Raw genomic sequence first — 18,475 nt, forward strand, 5'->3', positions numbered from 1 at the left:
TGACTGCGAATAATAAAATGATTTTTATTTTCCCTTTTTGGGATGAGGTTCGGGGGAGGGTTCTTTTTAAAAAGGTATGCGAGTGAGTTAGACATGGAGATAGTTAGCTGGTTTATGGAAATTGACGAGGCGGCCCAGAAAAAGAAGAGAGCCAATGAATGATTGGGACGATCTGGTTCAGCGGTCGTGATTATGGTGCGCGCTTTGATGTACGCGTTATCATCAGGGCCAAGGTTGCTCTCCCGATACTTTACGGCAGGTTCCAAAAAGTGCATCATTTACAAAATAAGAAAAAAACGAAGGCGAGCATGTCTGTGGCTTGAAACGCTGTTTTCCCCGGATCTTTTAACTTGTTAAACGCATGTTTGCATACATTACGTGCACATGCATGCGGTCACTCTTCGCATTTTCCGCATGTTTAGTAATGCGATATCTCTGTAGATGAAAGGATTACAGCTTTACGGAATAATTGCAAGCGAGGATGTGAAGCACAATTTTTCTGTTTATTTTGTTTGCACATGAAGGGTAGAGAATTAAGTTAAAAAGAAGCCAAACTAGAAACTTCGAATGCAGGTTTTTCTGAAGACTGACCGTGGGCAGTCTGACGAAGTCGTGATGAAAGCTTTGGAGATACACCATTCGTTTTTGAACCTTTGAACTTTCTCAACGTTGAGACTGTTGTTAAAATTCGAAGCAATGAATAGAATATAAAGTTATGTTTATTTCAATATAAGATAAAATGTTTCGAACGGGGAAATAGAATGTCTTGCTGCTAAACAGCGAAATATATTTCCAATATCGTGCGGAACTTACACAAACGTAAAGGTATTGGTCATTTCGGAGTGCCACACATCTGGGAAACAGGATGACTTCAAGGCATGTTGGCCGAAATATTAATAGGTTTATGACAACACGGCGGCCACTTAAATTTCAAAATAAAATTTCCTGATTTTTCAGACTATTTTCGCATTTTTAAAGCTATATGGCGGTGTGAGATTGGTCAGTTATCTGCAAATGAGATGAAAATGCCGATAGCAGTGGATGCAATGTAAGCGTTAAAATGAAAATAGGTGCGAAACAGATACATCTTACAATTTAAGTGAAAAACATACACGTCATCACGTAATGACGCGTCGGACGTTGATATAAGGGATCAGGCTGTGTTGTGTCTTCCCACTCCGTGGTTCCGGTTTTAAATCCGGACGATTGTAGAAATATTTCAGGGCACACGATTCCAGCTTGAGTGCTTAGAAAACATATGCAGTTAAGCACTGCGTCCGTCGAATGAGACGTCGAGGCTTTTATCCCCTTTCATTTTTCAGGGTCTCTTTTAGGGATGGACGGATCCAGGATTTTTCCCGGATCCGGATTCGAATCGGATCCTTAATTTTCGGAGCCGGATCTTTCGGATCGGATACTTTCGGATCCAAATACATTTTCAAATTCCTGACACTGAGACTCCCCCGATGATTGTTCAAGAATAGAGCATAACTATATCATTCCAAGGAAAGAGATAAAATATTTTCCTTGGGATATGATGACTGACAATCTCTTGGGAAGAGTCACAATATGTGCCATTCGTATTTTGCCTTTTATTATTTTCCACAGCTGAAATTCTGCTACGTAACCTCTGCGAGAGCTTTCAAAAAAAATCGGTTCATGAGTAGGACATGCTCATGAGAATCGCATGCGACGGCGCATTCGAAGAGAGAATTTCCACCCTTTCCACCCTCATGGGGCGTTGCATTCACTGAAGCTATTATTTTAAATTTCGGATCCAGATTCGATGTCTTCCGCGACTTTAGATCCGATGTATCCGATGAATGGCAATATCCGCGGATATTTGGATCCGAGGTATCCGATCCGACCATCCCTAGTCACTTTCCATGTATTAAAAATGACTAACCAACGCCGTCTCATATCCCTAACTCTTGGCGTGTCCAAATAGCATAGAGATACGAAGATAAATCAACCATTCACTTTTACCACAGTGTTTCCAAAATTATTCTGTCCATTTTGCACAAGACTCCTCAGACAAATTGGATTCTTTAGCTGCTCCCGAGTTTGCAGACTGCAGTTTTTGCAGTTCAACTATAATTTTCCTTAGCAATCGGAAATAGATAAAAACTATCTATTAGCTAACTTATAGTTGGAGGGGTACTTTACAATGGGGTCTCTTCCACCAAATCCGAAATCAAAATTACTTGAAATTACTTCGGCAGCAATAAGTTACGACGAAATAACCTTCACTCGGCCATTTTATAAAAAGTTCAAAATAAGAAATCGGTAAAGGATGCCGCCAACTATACAGGAGTCTCAAGAAAGTTTTCATCGTGAAGTGCGCCCAATTCAGCGAAATAAACTGTCAAATGCCGTTATGCTAAGTCGAATTAATATTTGAATTCATAACTACTACAAGAACTTTTTTTGGCGTTGATTTCATCGCCTAGCATTTTACCAGATTTATTCCTTGTTTTCCGGGTGAACACGGGTAAATTCAGTAGAGAATGCATTTACTCATCAGGGATAACACAGTATTGAAAAAATACATGGTTCCTAAGAATTTGAACACCAAAGAACCATGCGAGGACAGGCATAAGGCCGAGGAGAAGCAGTAACAGGCCGTCCGATTTTCCCAATAGCTCGAGAATAAGGCGGCGGATGGAAAAAAGGGGGAAATGAATTTGGCAAAGGCGACAGTGGGAGAGGAGAGCGTAGCGGGCATAAGCACCTCCCTCTTCTTCACCTGCAAGAATTAGGTCCCTGGGTGATAAAAGCCGCCTCCCTCTTGCCAACCCACTCCAAAATCTTCCTCGGAAGAACCTCATCTCCGAGATTTGTGCAGTAGGGCAGGTGTGTCCGACGGGGCTTGCGTGGAGGTCTCCATGTGCTTCGTTTCCCACCTCCCCTCCACTGCCTCGATAAACGGGAAGCAAAGCAGGCCGGGATGATCACTCCATCTTCCACAACTTGGCGCACAATCAGCGAAAGAAATCACTGCTGGCTCAACTGCGTCCATAAAAAAATGATCTCCTTTTATTTTGAATTTTGCGAGAGGCATAGTAATATATTATCCTCTTATTGCACATGATTTTTTTCTTTCGCTTCGGCAGAGAAGTCGTGAAATAATCATGATGTAGCCATTTAATTTAAGCGTGAGTGATCTTCATTGCTCACTCAAGCATAAAGTGTGTCCTAAGGTATGAGCATTCAATGAACTGAAGTGTCAAATATAATGATATAAGTCAAATTATATGTATCGTATATTATACTAAGATACATATATAATGATACTAACAATAAGTCAAATCATTATTTTGCATTCATTACTGCTGCAAGAACTCCTTTTTGGCGTTGATTTTATTGCCTAGTACGGTGAATTTACGAGATCATTAACAAGACACCTGCACTCGCATTAAGAAGTTTTCTTTTCTCCCAGAATTACTTATTAAATTATACTAAAAAATAAACTCTAATATATCCACACTTACTAAAAGTAAATGCTATTAATTAGAGCAAAAGGGAACTTATGAATGCGTTTTAATGCAAAAAGGAAACATTATGCGATTCGAGTTGAAAGGTAAGAATGTAAAAAATATTGAGGAATAATTAAAACTTTTGATAATAAACTTCCAAAAGAAAGAATCTTTCTGAGGCATTTGACCGGGAGCTCTTCTTATTTGTCGGCGTTTCGACTTTCGAATTTTCTAACCGTCAGCAATTAGGACGATGAACATATTCTCCATTGTGATATACGCACTCTAGATTCGTAATATAATTTTTAGACTGAGTTACAAAATAATTTAAAATATTTTGACATAAATTGCTTCCCATTGAACAAATAGATGAAGATTTGCATAAATTCGGAATGTCTCCCTATACTGACGTGTTTTTGGGACGGCGAATTACTCGTGAAAGGAACTCGCAGGAACGATATTAGCGATTTTAAGTGAACAAAAATTGAAACGGAAGTAAAACCTGGAAAAAATCAATGTCTCTGCGATGCCTTAGCTCAAAGTATTCATTAATTTCGAGTTGAATTTTTATGAATGACTTAAATATTATAGAAACAGCTCTTATTCTGCCCTCTCCGCTGTTATTTTTGCAGGAATGCATAGTAAATTCATACAGATATAGCGCTCAGAATAGAATTACATTACCCTCTTTAAAATTCGAGGAATCAAGCGAGATGGAGTGGAATTGATTCATAATGAAACACTGACTTGCAATTTTCAATAAAAATAAAATTTAATTCGACTCGAGGTTCGATGTTACAACATCATTTTCAAGGTACAGTTGTATCTTGAAAATGATGTAGTAACATCGAAACTCGAGTCGAATTAAATTTTATTTTTGTGGAAAATTGCAAGTCAGTGTTTCATTACCCTCTTTAGTTATGGAGGCTTTTCCACTCATTGAATGTTGGTTTACAATACAATTACTTATATTGAAAACATATTCATTAATTTTGAGGATCATTTAATCTTTTTTTGCATAAATTGTAAAATTTAAAAACCCATATCTCCACGAGTCAGCTACTGGTGCAGTTTTATCGTCTTTATCCGTCCCTAGTCTCTCCCTTCTCCGACTTCAATCAGACATCAAATTCATTTATAATACCCTTAACTCCCACTTCGACAGTCCTGACATTGTTTCCTTCCTCAACATTAGAGTACCTTCCCGCCACACCCGATCTACCTCTTTACTCCACATTCCTACATCCAGGATATTTCTAATTAAGCGCTCACTTTTCCATAGACTCTCTTTTATAATAAATTCTCTCCCCAGTGATATTGATCCGTTTGGTCCGACACTTAAAAATTTTGCTCTTCGGGCATTAATATATTTATTGCATAAATGACTAGATAGCCGGATAAATGTTTGTTGTTTTCTTTTTTATTCTATTTAAATTTGCAATAAAGAATTATTATTTAATATTTGTTGCTATACGTGAACTTTAAATTGGCAGTCTTGCTGTAAGTGTACATCTTTATTAAAATAAAAAAAAAATTTCACCAAATTATTTAAATATTGCACAAACAGCTCTTTTCTAAATGTGTGTTCCTATTCCAATTGTGTATCTTTTTACGCAGAAACGGCGATAGAATTCTCCGCTCTGTAGCCATCCTCTCGTACGCCTCTTGATTGAGTTGCGCGTTGTTGGCCATCGCTACCGTTTGCCCCTTTTGCCCCGCTGCTGCCCCGGGCGGGAATAACTCTTCTTGCCCTCCCCGCCCCTACGCCACACGCCCCACAAGCGGTTCCTTAAAATTAATTACACATCTCTTGTCCGGAGGATACACTCGCTAGCATACGCCATCTCTGAAACGGACACGCATTAAAATGCTAACTCACTGTCGGTCACGCGTGTTTAAATCCGTGCGCGATCCAGAAGTAATAGGAAATTGTTTTACAACATTACTGGTCTTCTGACTAAGGTGATCAATTTTTCTTCGAATTCAACAGTTCAAATAACCCTTCTCAATTTTGAAAGAGATGTCGATTTATAGCCAAAACTTTTGATTTATGGAGGTGTCTTAAATGCTTTTGGCTGTGGAATATTAATATTTTTATAACTTAGAGTGAATCGAATCGGATCTATTAGGGTAGTGATCATTAAGGTGATTTTGCAATTCAAATAGGACCTTAGTCTCGTAAAATCTGTGGTTATGAATATGAAATTTGGGGGAAAATCATTTTGGAAATCAACTTTTGGACTTCATTAATTTATTAAGTCGGATTATCAAGCAGTTTTGCCACATTAACACCTTATACGGTAGACGTACAATACCCACTTTTATAGCCTTATATGTTATAAGAGAGAAAATAGTGAGGACAATTACAGGCCTGCAGCTATTGTAGATAATGCGTAAGCTATATATTTACACTGAACCTGTAGTTCTGTAAATGAACGAGTCGATTGTCGCTTGAGCTCATCAAGCGGGTAATTAGGGGGTTAGGAACATTTTTGTGTCACGTGTTTCCGAGTTATGTGCCCAAAAGTGGTTTAAAAAGGGAAAAAACACTCATAATATCGTTTAAATGATGAAATAGATAAATAGGAGAGTACCTACGCTTTTCCGCCTTTAACAATACCAGAGGTCGTCTTAGTAACCACGATGGTAGAAGCGTTGAGAGATCGTTTTGATTACAATATTTACGCAATGGAGAGAAATATAATATTAATGACAGATGAACTTATGAAATATAGCCGACTTTTGTAATTAGACGATTGTAGCTCCGACCTTTCTGATTAAAAGGGTTATAACCCAATAAACTCAAATAAATCAAAACAGATTTTTTTTAAATGAACGGACTGACAAAGACCAATTAGTACCAATACCCAGCCGCTCAAGTTACTTACAAAGACATAATTCCAAAAAGCTAGGATTTATTATATGTAATCGCATTTCAAGCGAGAGAGGGCGCCACCAACGCTCTGTCCCCAAAAATCCAGCATTCGCATATTCCTTGAGGAATATTTATAAAAATTCGACAATAGTAGAGCATAAATGCTTCTGGTGATATCGTGAGTTGAAAAATGAGGTAGAAAATGAAGTTTTCTACAACCTTTTTCAACTAATCCTACCTCTTAAATTTTAATTCATAGAGATATACGGTAGTGGCATTACATTTCCTTCTTTAGTTATGGAGGTTTTTCTACGCACTAAATGTGAGTTTATGAATCATTACTCGTACATAAAAGACAATCAATAATTGGCCCAAATCACAAAAGTAGTTGATTTTTCTTGGTGACAGGGCGACTGAATCCTTTACTGTTTCGAATACGCATACATGAATTTGCACTCGTGTCATGAGTGGTAGAAATAATAAGTTGATCTTAGGGAAAGATTAATTAATATTAGAGTAACGAAGAGAAAAATGCATCTCATTTTTGGACCCATTGTGGATGTAACATTCGCTCAATGATCGCACTCGTAAGCTGGTTTGGATTCGTAAAGAAGGGACTAGCATTGCCCATCTGCGTGCTCTGCATCCGAGTTGACCTTGCTGAGCTACTTTTCTTGTTGCTTACCGCGGCTCACTTGCGAGAAATGGTCACAGGGTGAGTTTGGGAGACATGGAATCAAATGTGGCATGCCAGTGGCTGGCTCGCCTCGGCTATGGTTTTGCAAAGGAAAACTGCTGGCGAGTCAGAAATTAATTTAGGCCTGCCACTGTTTGTCTCCTCTTTTGTGGGCAGAATGTTTTTGGTCCGTTTTTTGCCCGCAACTTAACGCAATGTTTAGCTACAGCGCTGGGAAACGCTGCGTTCGACGCAAACTGCGCGATGTATTTTCAAAAGCATGCGTCCTGTCATGCGAGCACAAATTTACTCCTCTCACGACGCGCAACTACGGGTGAGAATTTTCTGTTTGCATTCCATACCAGCTGGCCACTTCGAATTACCTTCCTGCCGCTGTGATGTGAAGCAGGATTCCTGTGATGTGGTGAACATCCGTTGCCCAAGCATCAATCTATTTTCCGTCGGAGGACTGCATTTTATTGTCGCATTCAATGCCCGCTTCGACTCAAATCCGCAAGTTCACTTCCTGCTGCTCTCGACACTGCGGGTGCGAGGTAAGGGGCCACGAAGTTTACCTTAAATGCAGGAAAACTGGCACGCTACAAACTTAATAGATGCGAAGAGATGGGATGTGCTCGCCCTGGATTAAGCCAAAAGTATTCGAAGTACCCTTATTTAGGATAGAGATGCCGAGTTGATTCCTGTGGTCAAATCACGCTTCAAAGATTTTCTATTGGGGATCTTGAAATGCGGAATAATAACTCTAAAAGTAATGCTGGAATCTAATCGGGGATTTTATCAAGTAGGAAAACTATTACAACCCCATTAAGAGGCTGACACAGAATTTTATGACAAAGAGTAAATCTGTTCCTCTAGGTCAGAAAAAAATTATTTTCGAAATAATAAAAAAAACTCATTAAATACCGTGCTCAGTGACTTTATACTCAGGTTAAATCGACTGAAAATATATCAATCAGCATGTATGGCCTTTAACACTAGAAGGACGGCAGGGGTCATTTGACCCATTTTCAGAATTCAAATTTATTTTTCTCTTATTAAAATATTTTTTTTAATTTTGAAACTTCTTGACTTTGTTCATTTTGGTCTATATTTTGATAAATTAGTGAAAATTCAACAATAATGTTTTGTTTTAAATTTTTATGACGTGTTATACCTAGAAGGACGGCTAGGGGTCATTTGACCCACAACTGGTTTTCGCGCTATTTTCTTGCCCGTGGGCACTTTAGTGCCATGTATATAATATAATCAGCAAGAGGCTAGTGTGGTAGATGATTTACTTCATTTTGAATATGGAAGTACCCGGTTCAATGCCAGTTTCGTCCCGAGGGCTCCTATCTGTATTCGAAAACTTAGGCATAGCGACTTGTTGTGCACAATCTTCCGATATTTTTTGGGAAGCAAAGGGAAATAAAACCTTTTCAATCCTTGATTTGCATAAATTCATGTAATTATGATATTTTAATTTTGTTTTATTTATTGTTCAATGATTATTGTATTACCCACACTGGAAAATCGTCACGTATCCCAAGAATTATTTTTCCGTCGTCCAAGATTCAGAGCTCTTAGAGACATTATTTTCAATATCGACTCATCAGGTTTACGCATAACTTTCATTTTTCTGGCCTGACGGCACTGTCACTTGACCTAGCCCCTTTGCCGTGTGTCCAGCATTAGTGCCGCCTGACCCCGTCGGGGTTTGGGGCGGGTCGACCGCACACTGTGTCTTGGGGAAAAATCCTGTCTCTTTCTGAGAGAGCGGAGGAATTGGGTGGACTAAAATTCTACTGTAAATTCTACCCTTGCAATCCGCACGTAGGTCGAAAAAGAAGCATTACTGCAATTTCCTGGAAGATACGAATCAGGAAACGGTTGGCGGTTGAGTCCCTGCCTTTCGAATGGCAATTAGCGTTACTTCTGAAAATTTTGTCCTTTTGTATGAATTTCTAATGCTCTCCAGCTCTCTATACCTCCAATGCAACTGGAGAAGATTCTACCATAATGCGCTTCCGTTTGTAGATTTTTTTGCATGCATATCAGTAGTGAGTTGAGGAAGAAAGTAAGAAGTCGATAAATATATCAAGAGAAGAGAATCGTCGCGATTCAAATAGCTGTAGGGAATATTGAAGATCAGTCTGGAAGTGAATTGTAAACATCAGTTCAAGGACATTCTGACCAATCCTTCAACATCTGCGTGTGATGGAAGCGACGAAGTCCAAGATAGTGAATCCGATGGCGACTTTGGCATGATAGCAAATGCACAGCTCTATCCAACAAAATGCAGCTGTCCTTTTATGAGGTAAATTCCGAATAAACCAGACAGATTTGGAATCGAGTACTGGGTTTTGACAGATGTGAAATGAAAATACACCCTAAATGAATTTCCATATTGTGGCAAAGATGATGATTGGCCATCAAATCAAGCGTTGGGGAAATAAATAGCTACTAAAGTGACCGTAACATACAAGAATTCAGGAATAAATGTAACTTGTAACAATTATTTTCCATCCATCCAGCAGGCAGAAAGTCATAAAAAAATGGAAAACTTCTCCTGCATGGACGATCTGAAAAAAACAGCCGTGATGCGAAAATATCCATGACCCCTAAAATAGCCATGTAATCCATTCAAAGCGAGTGTTCAATATTACCTTAGGCCATACTCTTAGGTAGAATCAGGCAAACTAGAACAATAATGCACTTTCACTCCGCAGCATGATCTTAGACGACACTATTTCCGAATGTAATAAAAGAATACCAGAGACCATCCTATTTCATAATAAAAACAAAGCGGGAGTAGATATGATGGATAGTACGTATCAATTTATTTACACGTCTCCAAATCCAACAGCCATAATTCCACGGGCACAAAAAAGAAAAAGGTGCCAAATACCATCAAATTGAATCATTGCACCAATTTCCTTTCCATTTACCAAATTCCTTTTCAAGTGCAAATGCCTGGTGTGGTAACACCCTCTGCCACACGCTTTTAAGCGGCTTGTGGGTTAGTGTAGATTTATAAATCGTCCAATGAACGCATTCAGCGCAAAAATATATTGTGTGGAAACAGCGCTGAAAAAATACTGTCTGTCTGAGATTTACAACAAAGTAATAAGTTTTAAAAATTTTTATGCAAATTTTGTAAACCCAGTACCCCTATTGTTCAAACATGTAACACAACTTTTGTATTGAGTGTATATATTTTCATTATTAGATTTGCAATCGACTACTAGATTACGGTTTAAATCGTGATTCTTTAAAATAATTGTTATTCACTTTTGACGATCGAAATAATATTAAATAATGTTAAATAGTGTTTTTAATGAACTGATTCAACAATTAATACGATTAAACCGAATATTGGTTGAAAATTAGGCGTTTTATTCCAAAATACATTTTAGGGGTCAAATGACCCCTAGCCGTCCTTCTAGGTAGCGCGAAACTCCCGTCCTCCTAGTGTTAAGCAAGCTTGTGAAATTGACATAGCTAACCTAAATATAAAATAAATTATTTCTTCTCATCCTGTAGAATATCTCCTGTCACAATATAAATGAGTAGATTAAAATCTTCTAAAATTGCCACCATTGCTGGGTATTCATTTTGTGATGAACAAGATTCTAAAATAAAATATGATGAGTGGCCAACAAAAGAAATATCTCGATGACGAAACATCCGGCAATCAGAGGAGAATTCTTAAAGACGGTAGCAAGTAAGGCCGATCGGAGAAAAATGACGTTCTCATTCCTTTGAACGCGCGTTTTCGTTTAGTTCCGCTTATTTCTTACTCTTGCGTGCAATAATCACTAATGAGGGAGGTGGAACCGAATTTTTGAGGGAACGAGTGGAGTTTCACTTAAGCGGCGCATGGAACAGGTTCATTACAGCGGCGCAAGCTGATGATCGAAGCCTATGCATTCGAAATGTGGATCGTTTTTGTTTTTTACGCTGGGAAATTGTGAGCTGCTGATGAGAGAAAGGATGGTCAATGAGGTTTTGAACGAGCTTGGGAAGCAGTCTGATTCAGCTGAAAGCGAAACACGAGACATTTTTAATCTCTTTATGCAAATATGAATTTATCTTTGAAAAAAATAATCTTAGAAAGATATTTATATATAATTACTTATTTGGGTCAAAGAATGAAATTGCCACGTCAACAAATTCCTACCGTATCCCTACAATGTAATACAAATTAATTAACAAAGGAACTGGTCACTAATCACATGCACCTTAGATTACATTATGAGCCAAGAAACTGATTGGATTGATATCGTAACTATGACGAAATATAATGTCATTTACAAACGATATTAAACGAAAAAGAAAGCATTGTAATATGAAATATATTTTTCGACAACATACCTAAATGATTCTCTTTGTTCACTATATAGATGTTAATCGATGATTCTCTTACGACGCCGAAAGTTAAGTTATTTTAAATTAAGCTAATGCGTGATGACTACGTTTTTTTTCTCAATTATGTTTGGTATTTAATTATGTATAAGCTGCCTCAATAGCCGTGTGGCGAGGGGTGTTAACAACATCCGTTAGCGAACAAAAAGAAAATGTGGTAACGAAGTGCCATCTTGTATTTCTTAACCCCCTTCACGGTTGGGTTAAAAACGAATTCCCATATCAATTGGATCGAAGAAATGTCTATCTTAATTTATCATTCCTATCGGACCTGGAATATAAGTGGGGATCTAATATGATGTTTTTCGAGTCACTGTGAAAGATATCGATTCTCAATTGCTCAAGCAATCTAAGCGTAGCGCGCAGCTCCCAGCCTAATTCGCTTAACATCTGGGTAACGCTCTCTGCTCGTCCGTAGCTGTTTTTTCTACGAATCGCACACATTTCCTTTGTATTTTATTACGTTCACGGAGTAAGCCTTTCTGGGTCAATTATTTGTCTTCCCAAAGCTTAAATAAATCTATTAAACGAATTTATCGAGATGAAAACATTTTTAGCGCTAGTTTTGTTTCATTTTATACGAAAAATTGAAAAGTCGCGTCAACTATTTTGCAATATAAAGGCACCCGAACTCTGAAACTAGCATAAAATGGAGAAAGTTTTTTTATTTACCTATTTTATTTTATTTTTAATTTCCATACCACCGAAAACAGGCCTTTTACATAGGGGTTATAAACGTATTAACATTTTAACGTACACAAACCGCCATGCCTTTGATAAGGGTAATCCCGGACGAGAATCGAACCCGCGTCCTTCAGTTTGGCAGGCGTCGACTTTACCCCGATGCCACCGATGTAAATATATTAATCGATTACACCATTGGGATATCACTATTCCATAGGAATATTCTAACAATATCATCAGGAACTTAATCTATAAGACTATCAAAAATAAAATTCAGACGCCCCGGTGTGGCACTACTTAAAACATTTTTTAATGCTCACATGCCTGTATCAAGGCAACGGTGAAGTTAATAGGCAAATCTCATCCAACTGACATTTGCATCCCCTACTTTGTTCAATACTGTCGACTTTTTTTTTCTATTTCAGCCGACTCTGCGACAGGGAGCAAATAATTAGATCGTGAATTTCCGAGAAATTAGGTCAACAGAAACAACGCCTGCTTTTGCATCTGAGAACACAGCCCCGTCATAGATGGCTCAAGGGCTTGCTAAATTAAGACCAAGTCTCAATAGAATTCCCCTTATATGTTTCTCTCATATGACTCAAAAACTACACGTTACGTTATCATTTTTGGATCTATCACGTTAACTTTTTTGGATGTTCGGAAACTCATACAATTGATCTGTGGTGTCATTGAAAACAGTCATTTGTGTGTGAACATGAAAATTGATAAATTGAAGTATGAAGGAAAAGAGTTCAATGAGAGCTACCAATTATTTAATTTGGTGTAAAAAATAAAAAAAGGCCTCATCAAGGACCTTGATCACAAACTGAAATACGAGTGGAATATCATGGATTTTTTTAAATTTTCATCTTGCAGACATAAAGATTGGCTAAAAATGAACTTTTGCAAGAATTACTCAACATTGGTTTGCGAAGTCCGTCTCATTTATCATAAATGTAGTTAAAAAAAACACTCAAGTAGCACTTTGGTCGAGGACTGTATTTTTGTGGTGTAAACCATTTTTTGAAGTTACATAATCATACTTAACAACATTTTCCGGATTTATGACTGCAAATGAAAGAGTTAGCGAAAAATCGTTTAAAACATTGATTTTACTGCTCCATTAGTCTGCCCCACTGTTACCCTGTTCACGGTCTATTTAAAAAATAACATAAATTGTAATGATATCCTTAGAAAATCAACTAAGCGAAATACTCGAAGTCTTTTAGAGCAAGAAAAGGTTATGAATAACACTAAAGTTGTATAGGAAAGTTTTACCTGGAATTCAACTTGCATGTCATTTGAGGTGGTGCGGTTATTTGTCTACCAACGAAACAACTCAAATCCAATACCTTGATTACTCGGTATGGATTCGAATCCCGGAGGTGGCGAAGATTTTTCACCAGTACAGAGACTGGATTCGAGCTGAAATGATAAAAGGAGGACGATATGCGTCGCTGTGTCCGTCGGAGGCGACCCATTGACCCCATTTGTTGAGATGACGTCAAAACCTGGGTTTCCCTCCTCCAATCCTCTTTTGTAAAACTATAAAAGTTAAATAAATACTACCACCTAATAATAATCTTTCGCCTCAATCGTGTAACCGCTAGCACGAATATAACCGAGCCTTTTTAAACTAAACGTATCCAGGCTAACTTGAAAAACCATAGTAACTAAATATTAGTACTAAAAACGATATCTTTTAAACATAAATTAAAGTGAACATAATCGAAATAAAATACGATGGCAAGAAAAAACTCTCAATATTGTGCGGTGTAATAAAATATTATTTAAAAAAGCGTATCTAACATATTAAAAATAAAAGGAAGGCCAAACGAGAATTAAGGTCATTTGAATTTTACATTTTGCATAATGTGAGTAAATCAGGTTGCAGGTCAAAGCCTTTAGTTATCAGGCGTTGAGGCCCTAACGATGAAAGCTTCTCTCATAAAGCAGTCCAGAAAGTCCCTTCCAAAAATCATGCTTGTCACCTAACGCCGTAACTATTTTACTTAGTAAAGTTTCCTTTAAGTGTCATCTAAGTGAATTTGAATACAAACTAGAAGTTATTGAAGTCCTGTTGATTCATGCGTATAAAATTTTGTCAAGCCACGAATCAGGAGTCCGAGGTATGGCTTTTAGCTCGCTGAATCACTGTGTGAAGCCATTGTCCCTCGGAGATCTCCTTTAACACTGCATTGATCGGTTAGGAAGGCGGTTTCATCCATGAAGTGTACTCACGACACTCTGCCTGTCCTCGAGAATAATTTATGGTCGCGTAATTACCGGCACAAAGCGCCAAGTTCTAGATAAAAGTGAGTAGCTATCCTTGTGGCAATTACCTGACCACCTTGGCGACGGCAGAATACACTAAGATGATGTTAAAAGATAAAAGAGCCTTGTCCGCTCAAGATTCACGAAGAAGGTTGTTGGTACCTGCAGGAAATACTTCCAATGGACTATACTTAGGTGCTGCAAATTCAAGAGCGTCACCACCGCAAAGAAAAATTAATTCAAATAAAATTAAAGCCTTAGTTTCAAGATGGACAGACTATTCCGAATTTTGTGGGGCTGATAACATTATTTCATGGTATTCGAAGTTTGGCATAGAGAATTTCCCAGTTGTTCCACATGAATTTATTGTCGTTAAATCGCTCTTCCAATTTGAATGGAAATTTTGGAATGACCCAATGTATAGAATGCAAAGTTTTCGCGTTAGTACAGTTATTTTCTCTGGCAAGGTGGCACAATAGCACCAGTTCTATTGCCAGAATTATTCCACGCCCGAATGTGAAAAATATAAACCTTTAATACCTATGTATAACCTCATGATCCGTGTAAATTAGCATTTTAGCAGCTGGCGTTGCATTTTCTTACCATGTACGTTGGAGTATCATTTTCTAATGCGGTCGTCTTCCAGCAGAGCCGTGTGGAGTAGGTGGTGGTGTGAGGTTGACGAGGGTTTGATTAACTGTTGCTCTATTTACCCCGCACTAGCTGATGACTGATGGAGCTCTGTACTGTTTCCACTCCCTAGCATCCGTGCTCGGGAGATATGGTGGTCAAGATATCACCACCGCTTTTGTTCATTTTAAACTATCACCAAGACTATGAAAGAAAACATAAGAACAATATAAAATACAAAGATAAACAATATTTTTACATACATAAATGTTTCGATAGCGTTTTTTACAATAACATAATTTAAAAATATATGTATAAGAGCAGAATACACAAAAAAATTTGAAATTTTTTTGACATGTCAAATTTTTTTATGCATTCTGTTCCGATATATACATTTTTTTAATTATATCATCGTAAAAAACGCTATCGCAACATTTATAACATTTATTTATGTAAAAATATTGTATATCTTTGTATTTTGTATTGTTCTTATGTTTTCTTTGATGATAGTTTAAAATAAACATAAACGTTGGCTAAAACTTTTTTGCATAACATACATTGACCTACACTCCAAGAACATGTTAACATGAATTAAACGAGGTCAATATAAGGAAAGGATTGATATCACCACCGCGACCGATATCCTCCCTTTGTGTGATGTTTACAAGAGTTGTTTTTGAAGCCTAAGGGGCGCAGAAGACTTTAAGGAAGGATATTTGAAATTTAGATGAGTGCAGCTCTAGATATTGTTTTTTTCAGCACGGGTCAAGATATCAAAAAGATTTAAATATCTCCGTTTAAAGTACAAACGCATCCAAAGATATCCCCATTTGAATAAACTCAAGCGTTTTGCTCACGCGAGATAAGCGCAAATAAGCGTAATCTGCACTCACCCCACAAGCACGACCGATCCCGTTATTAATGAGGACAGTGATGATTGTCGAACGGGGCGACGTTATAATTTTAAATTAAAAAATTGGCAATAGTAACGACTTCTTCAAATCAACGCTGATTGATGGAGCTTAACGTGGACTAGAAGGAGCGCCGCCGCGTAATTGTTTGATAAATTGCGAGGATCGGGTTTCCCAAAAAAGAAACATGAGAATCCGCGGAATCGAATACTGGGAAGAGTTTGGTGGGGAGGAGGATGGGAGGGTGGGATTTGAAGGGGATCATTATGCAGCATTTTACGGATTCGACTAAAATGAGAGCACATCCACTCTGAAAAAAAAACAGAAAGAAGACACTCGTGAATGATCTCTTTTTTTTGGGCCGAGATAAAAAAATGCGCAACACGGGCCAACGCCACGCCGGCGGTATTTAGTTGCTCTGAGAGGGACTCGTTATAAGTGAGTGCAAGTAGCAATTACGCGGTCATAAATTAAGTTGGGGGTCTCCGAGGGTAATTACGGACGCAGCGAACGCAGAGGACACCGAAGGCCCGTATAAAAGCGATGCCATTCACCACTCCGGAGGTCTCGCTCTCTCCCTCCGTGTATCGCTTTCCGCCATTTAGCCGCGAAGCAAATGGGCTGCGCCGTCTTTCGACTGATATTAACACCATCGGGGGATGGGGGGGAGGGGGGGAGCCCTGAGAAGGACCACACCCGGGGCAGCAAAACAACGCGAGGCGCCCATGTGAAATCCCGGAAATGGGGCCTCAGAGCAGTTTCCTCGTTATGAGGTTTCGGACGGGGACCACGTCACATGGCGGAGTAACGGCCACGCACCGCTGAATACCGTCGCCAAGTCAGCACAAGCGTCATCACTCGCAACCGGTGATTAAGCGCCCAATTGCGGTTTTTGAAGCGTGATTTTGAAATGTTTTTGAAGTTTTTGAAGACCCTTGCCGACAGATTAACATTCCTTGGTCTCGCCGATACATTAACTCCATGACACTATTGTCGAAGATACTGTGATAAAATTGGAAATAAAGAAATAAAAACTTTGTAAGGTTAACTGTTATTTAATTATGGACATGACCAAGGTCTCGTAACTTCGTCAGGTGACTGATCTTAAATGAATCTTATATTTTTTGGACAAACGAAATTCTCCCTCTTTTCCGTTGTCATATTACTCCTCGCCCCTTACGAAATAACTCTCTGCTTCACATTCCGCGATTCCGTCTCTCCATCTCTCAACGCTCTCTGTTCTACCGAATCCCCTCCTTCTTTACCTCCATAGCTACAAAAATCCCTTCCCTGGACCTATTTTCCTCTGACACTAGTTACAAAGCCACCTTAAAACGCCATTTGAATAATTCACCATTGTCGAATCAATAGTGCCCCTTCTTATGTTTAAAAATTTTTTTTTCTGTTAGTTTTTATTTTTTGTGCTATTTTTTGTTATCTTTTAGGTATTATTTATTAAATGAACAGCCAATGTAAAAGCCTTTGTGCCGTTTTTGGTGATAAAATAAATAAATATTTATGCATGCATTTGAAAGTGAGGACATCTACCGTGTGTGGATATGTGTGCATAAATATAAGATGCATGTGAGCTCAATCACCTGACGATGTAACTAAGTTACGAAACCCGGGTCGTGCCTATAATTAAATACCAATGAACCTTATAAAGTATTTATTTCTTCATTTTCAATATGGAGAGGTTTCACAAAGTAAAGCCTGAAGTTATCAGTGATACTGTGATGAAATGTATAACGCTTTATATTTGCACATAAATTCTATACTGCACGACAAGGGTTTCGACGTGGCACGTGAATATCTGGTACATTTGCATCGAAGACACAGAGTGATGCCAAAGTACCACGTAAAAACCTAGGTTTGACAGTATTAAATTTAAGTGGGATTTCATCATTTCATAATTTTTTGTAGACACCATGAAGTCACGTCCGAGACAACGAAGTCGACAATACTCTTTGAGATTCGACAGTTGGTAGTGTTATAAGATCCAAAATTGCATCAAAATGACAGTGCGCATGTACTAAACCATGGCTTATTTCAATAGGTTTCTCATGAAAAATTTAAGGCTCAATGGTAAAATCTATCACAAACCATTTTATTATGTCAATGCTAACCACTAATGTAGGTGCTCAATACTCATCGATGAATGGCTACCACATTACCAGCTCACGGGATTTAGGTCGAAGCTACGGCAGGGCCAAAATCCATGAAATAAATATATATGAAACTTATTATTATGACCTATCATTGAATATTTTTCTATATTATATTGTGCACCTTTTTCTATATTTATTGAGCCTTGACTCAATCAAATGTGATAAATATCTCGGTTCCACATGAGCATACATATACATTACCACTGACTAAAATTTACATCATGATATCCATTCATACAAAATAATAATTACCACGATCTCGACAAACTCAATATATGGACATTTCTCTAGACACGTATGAAATTAGTTTTATTTATCACATCCATCCTCATTTAGAAGTGCAAATTTCTAAA

General features: G+C 38.1%; 1 long non-coding RNA gene across 1 annotated transcript in view; it reads right to left on the reverse strand.

Annotated features, from left to right (window-relative positions):
• The window catches only part of LOC124162172, a 148,554-nt gene that overhangs the window by 1,791 nt on the left and 128,288 nt on the right, over positions 1–18,475 (reverse strand). The gene's annotated exons all lie outside the window — the stretch shown is intronic.

The sequence above is a fragment of the Ischnura elegans genome, chromosome 7 (genome assembly GCF_921293095.1).
Source record: "Ischnura elegans chromosome 7, ioIscEleg1.1, whole genome shotgun sequence".
NCBI classification, from domain to species: Eukaryota; Metazoa; Arthropoda; class Insecta; order Odonata; family Coenagrionidae; genus Ischnura; species Ischnura elegans.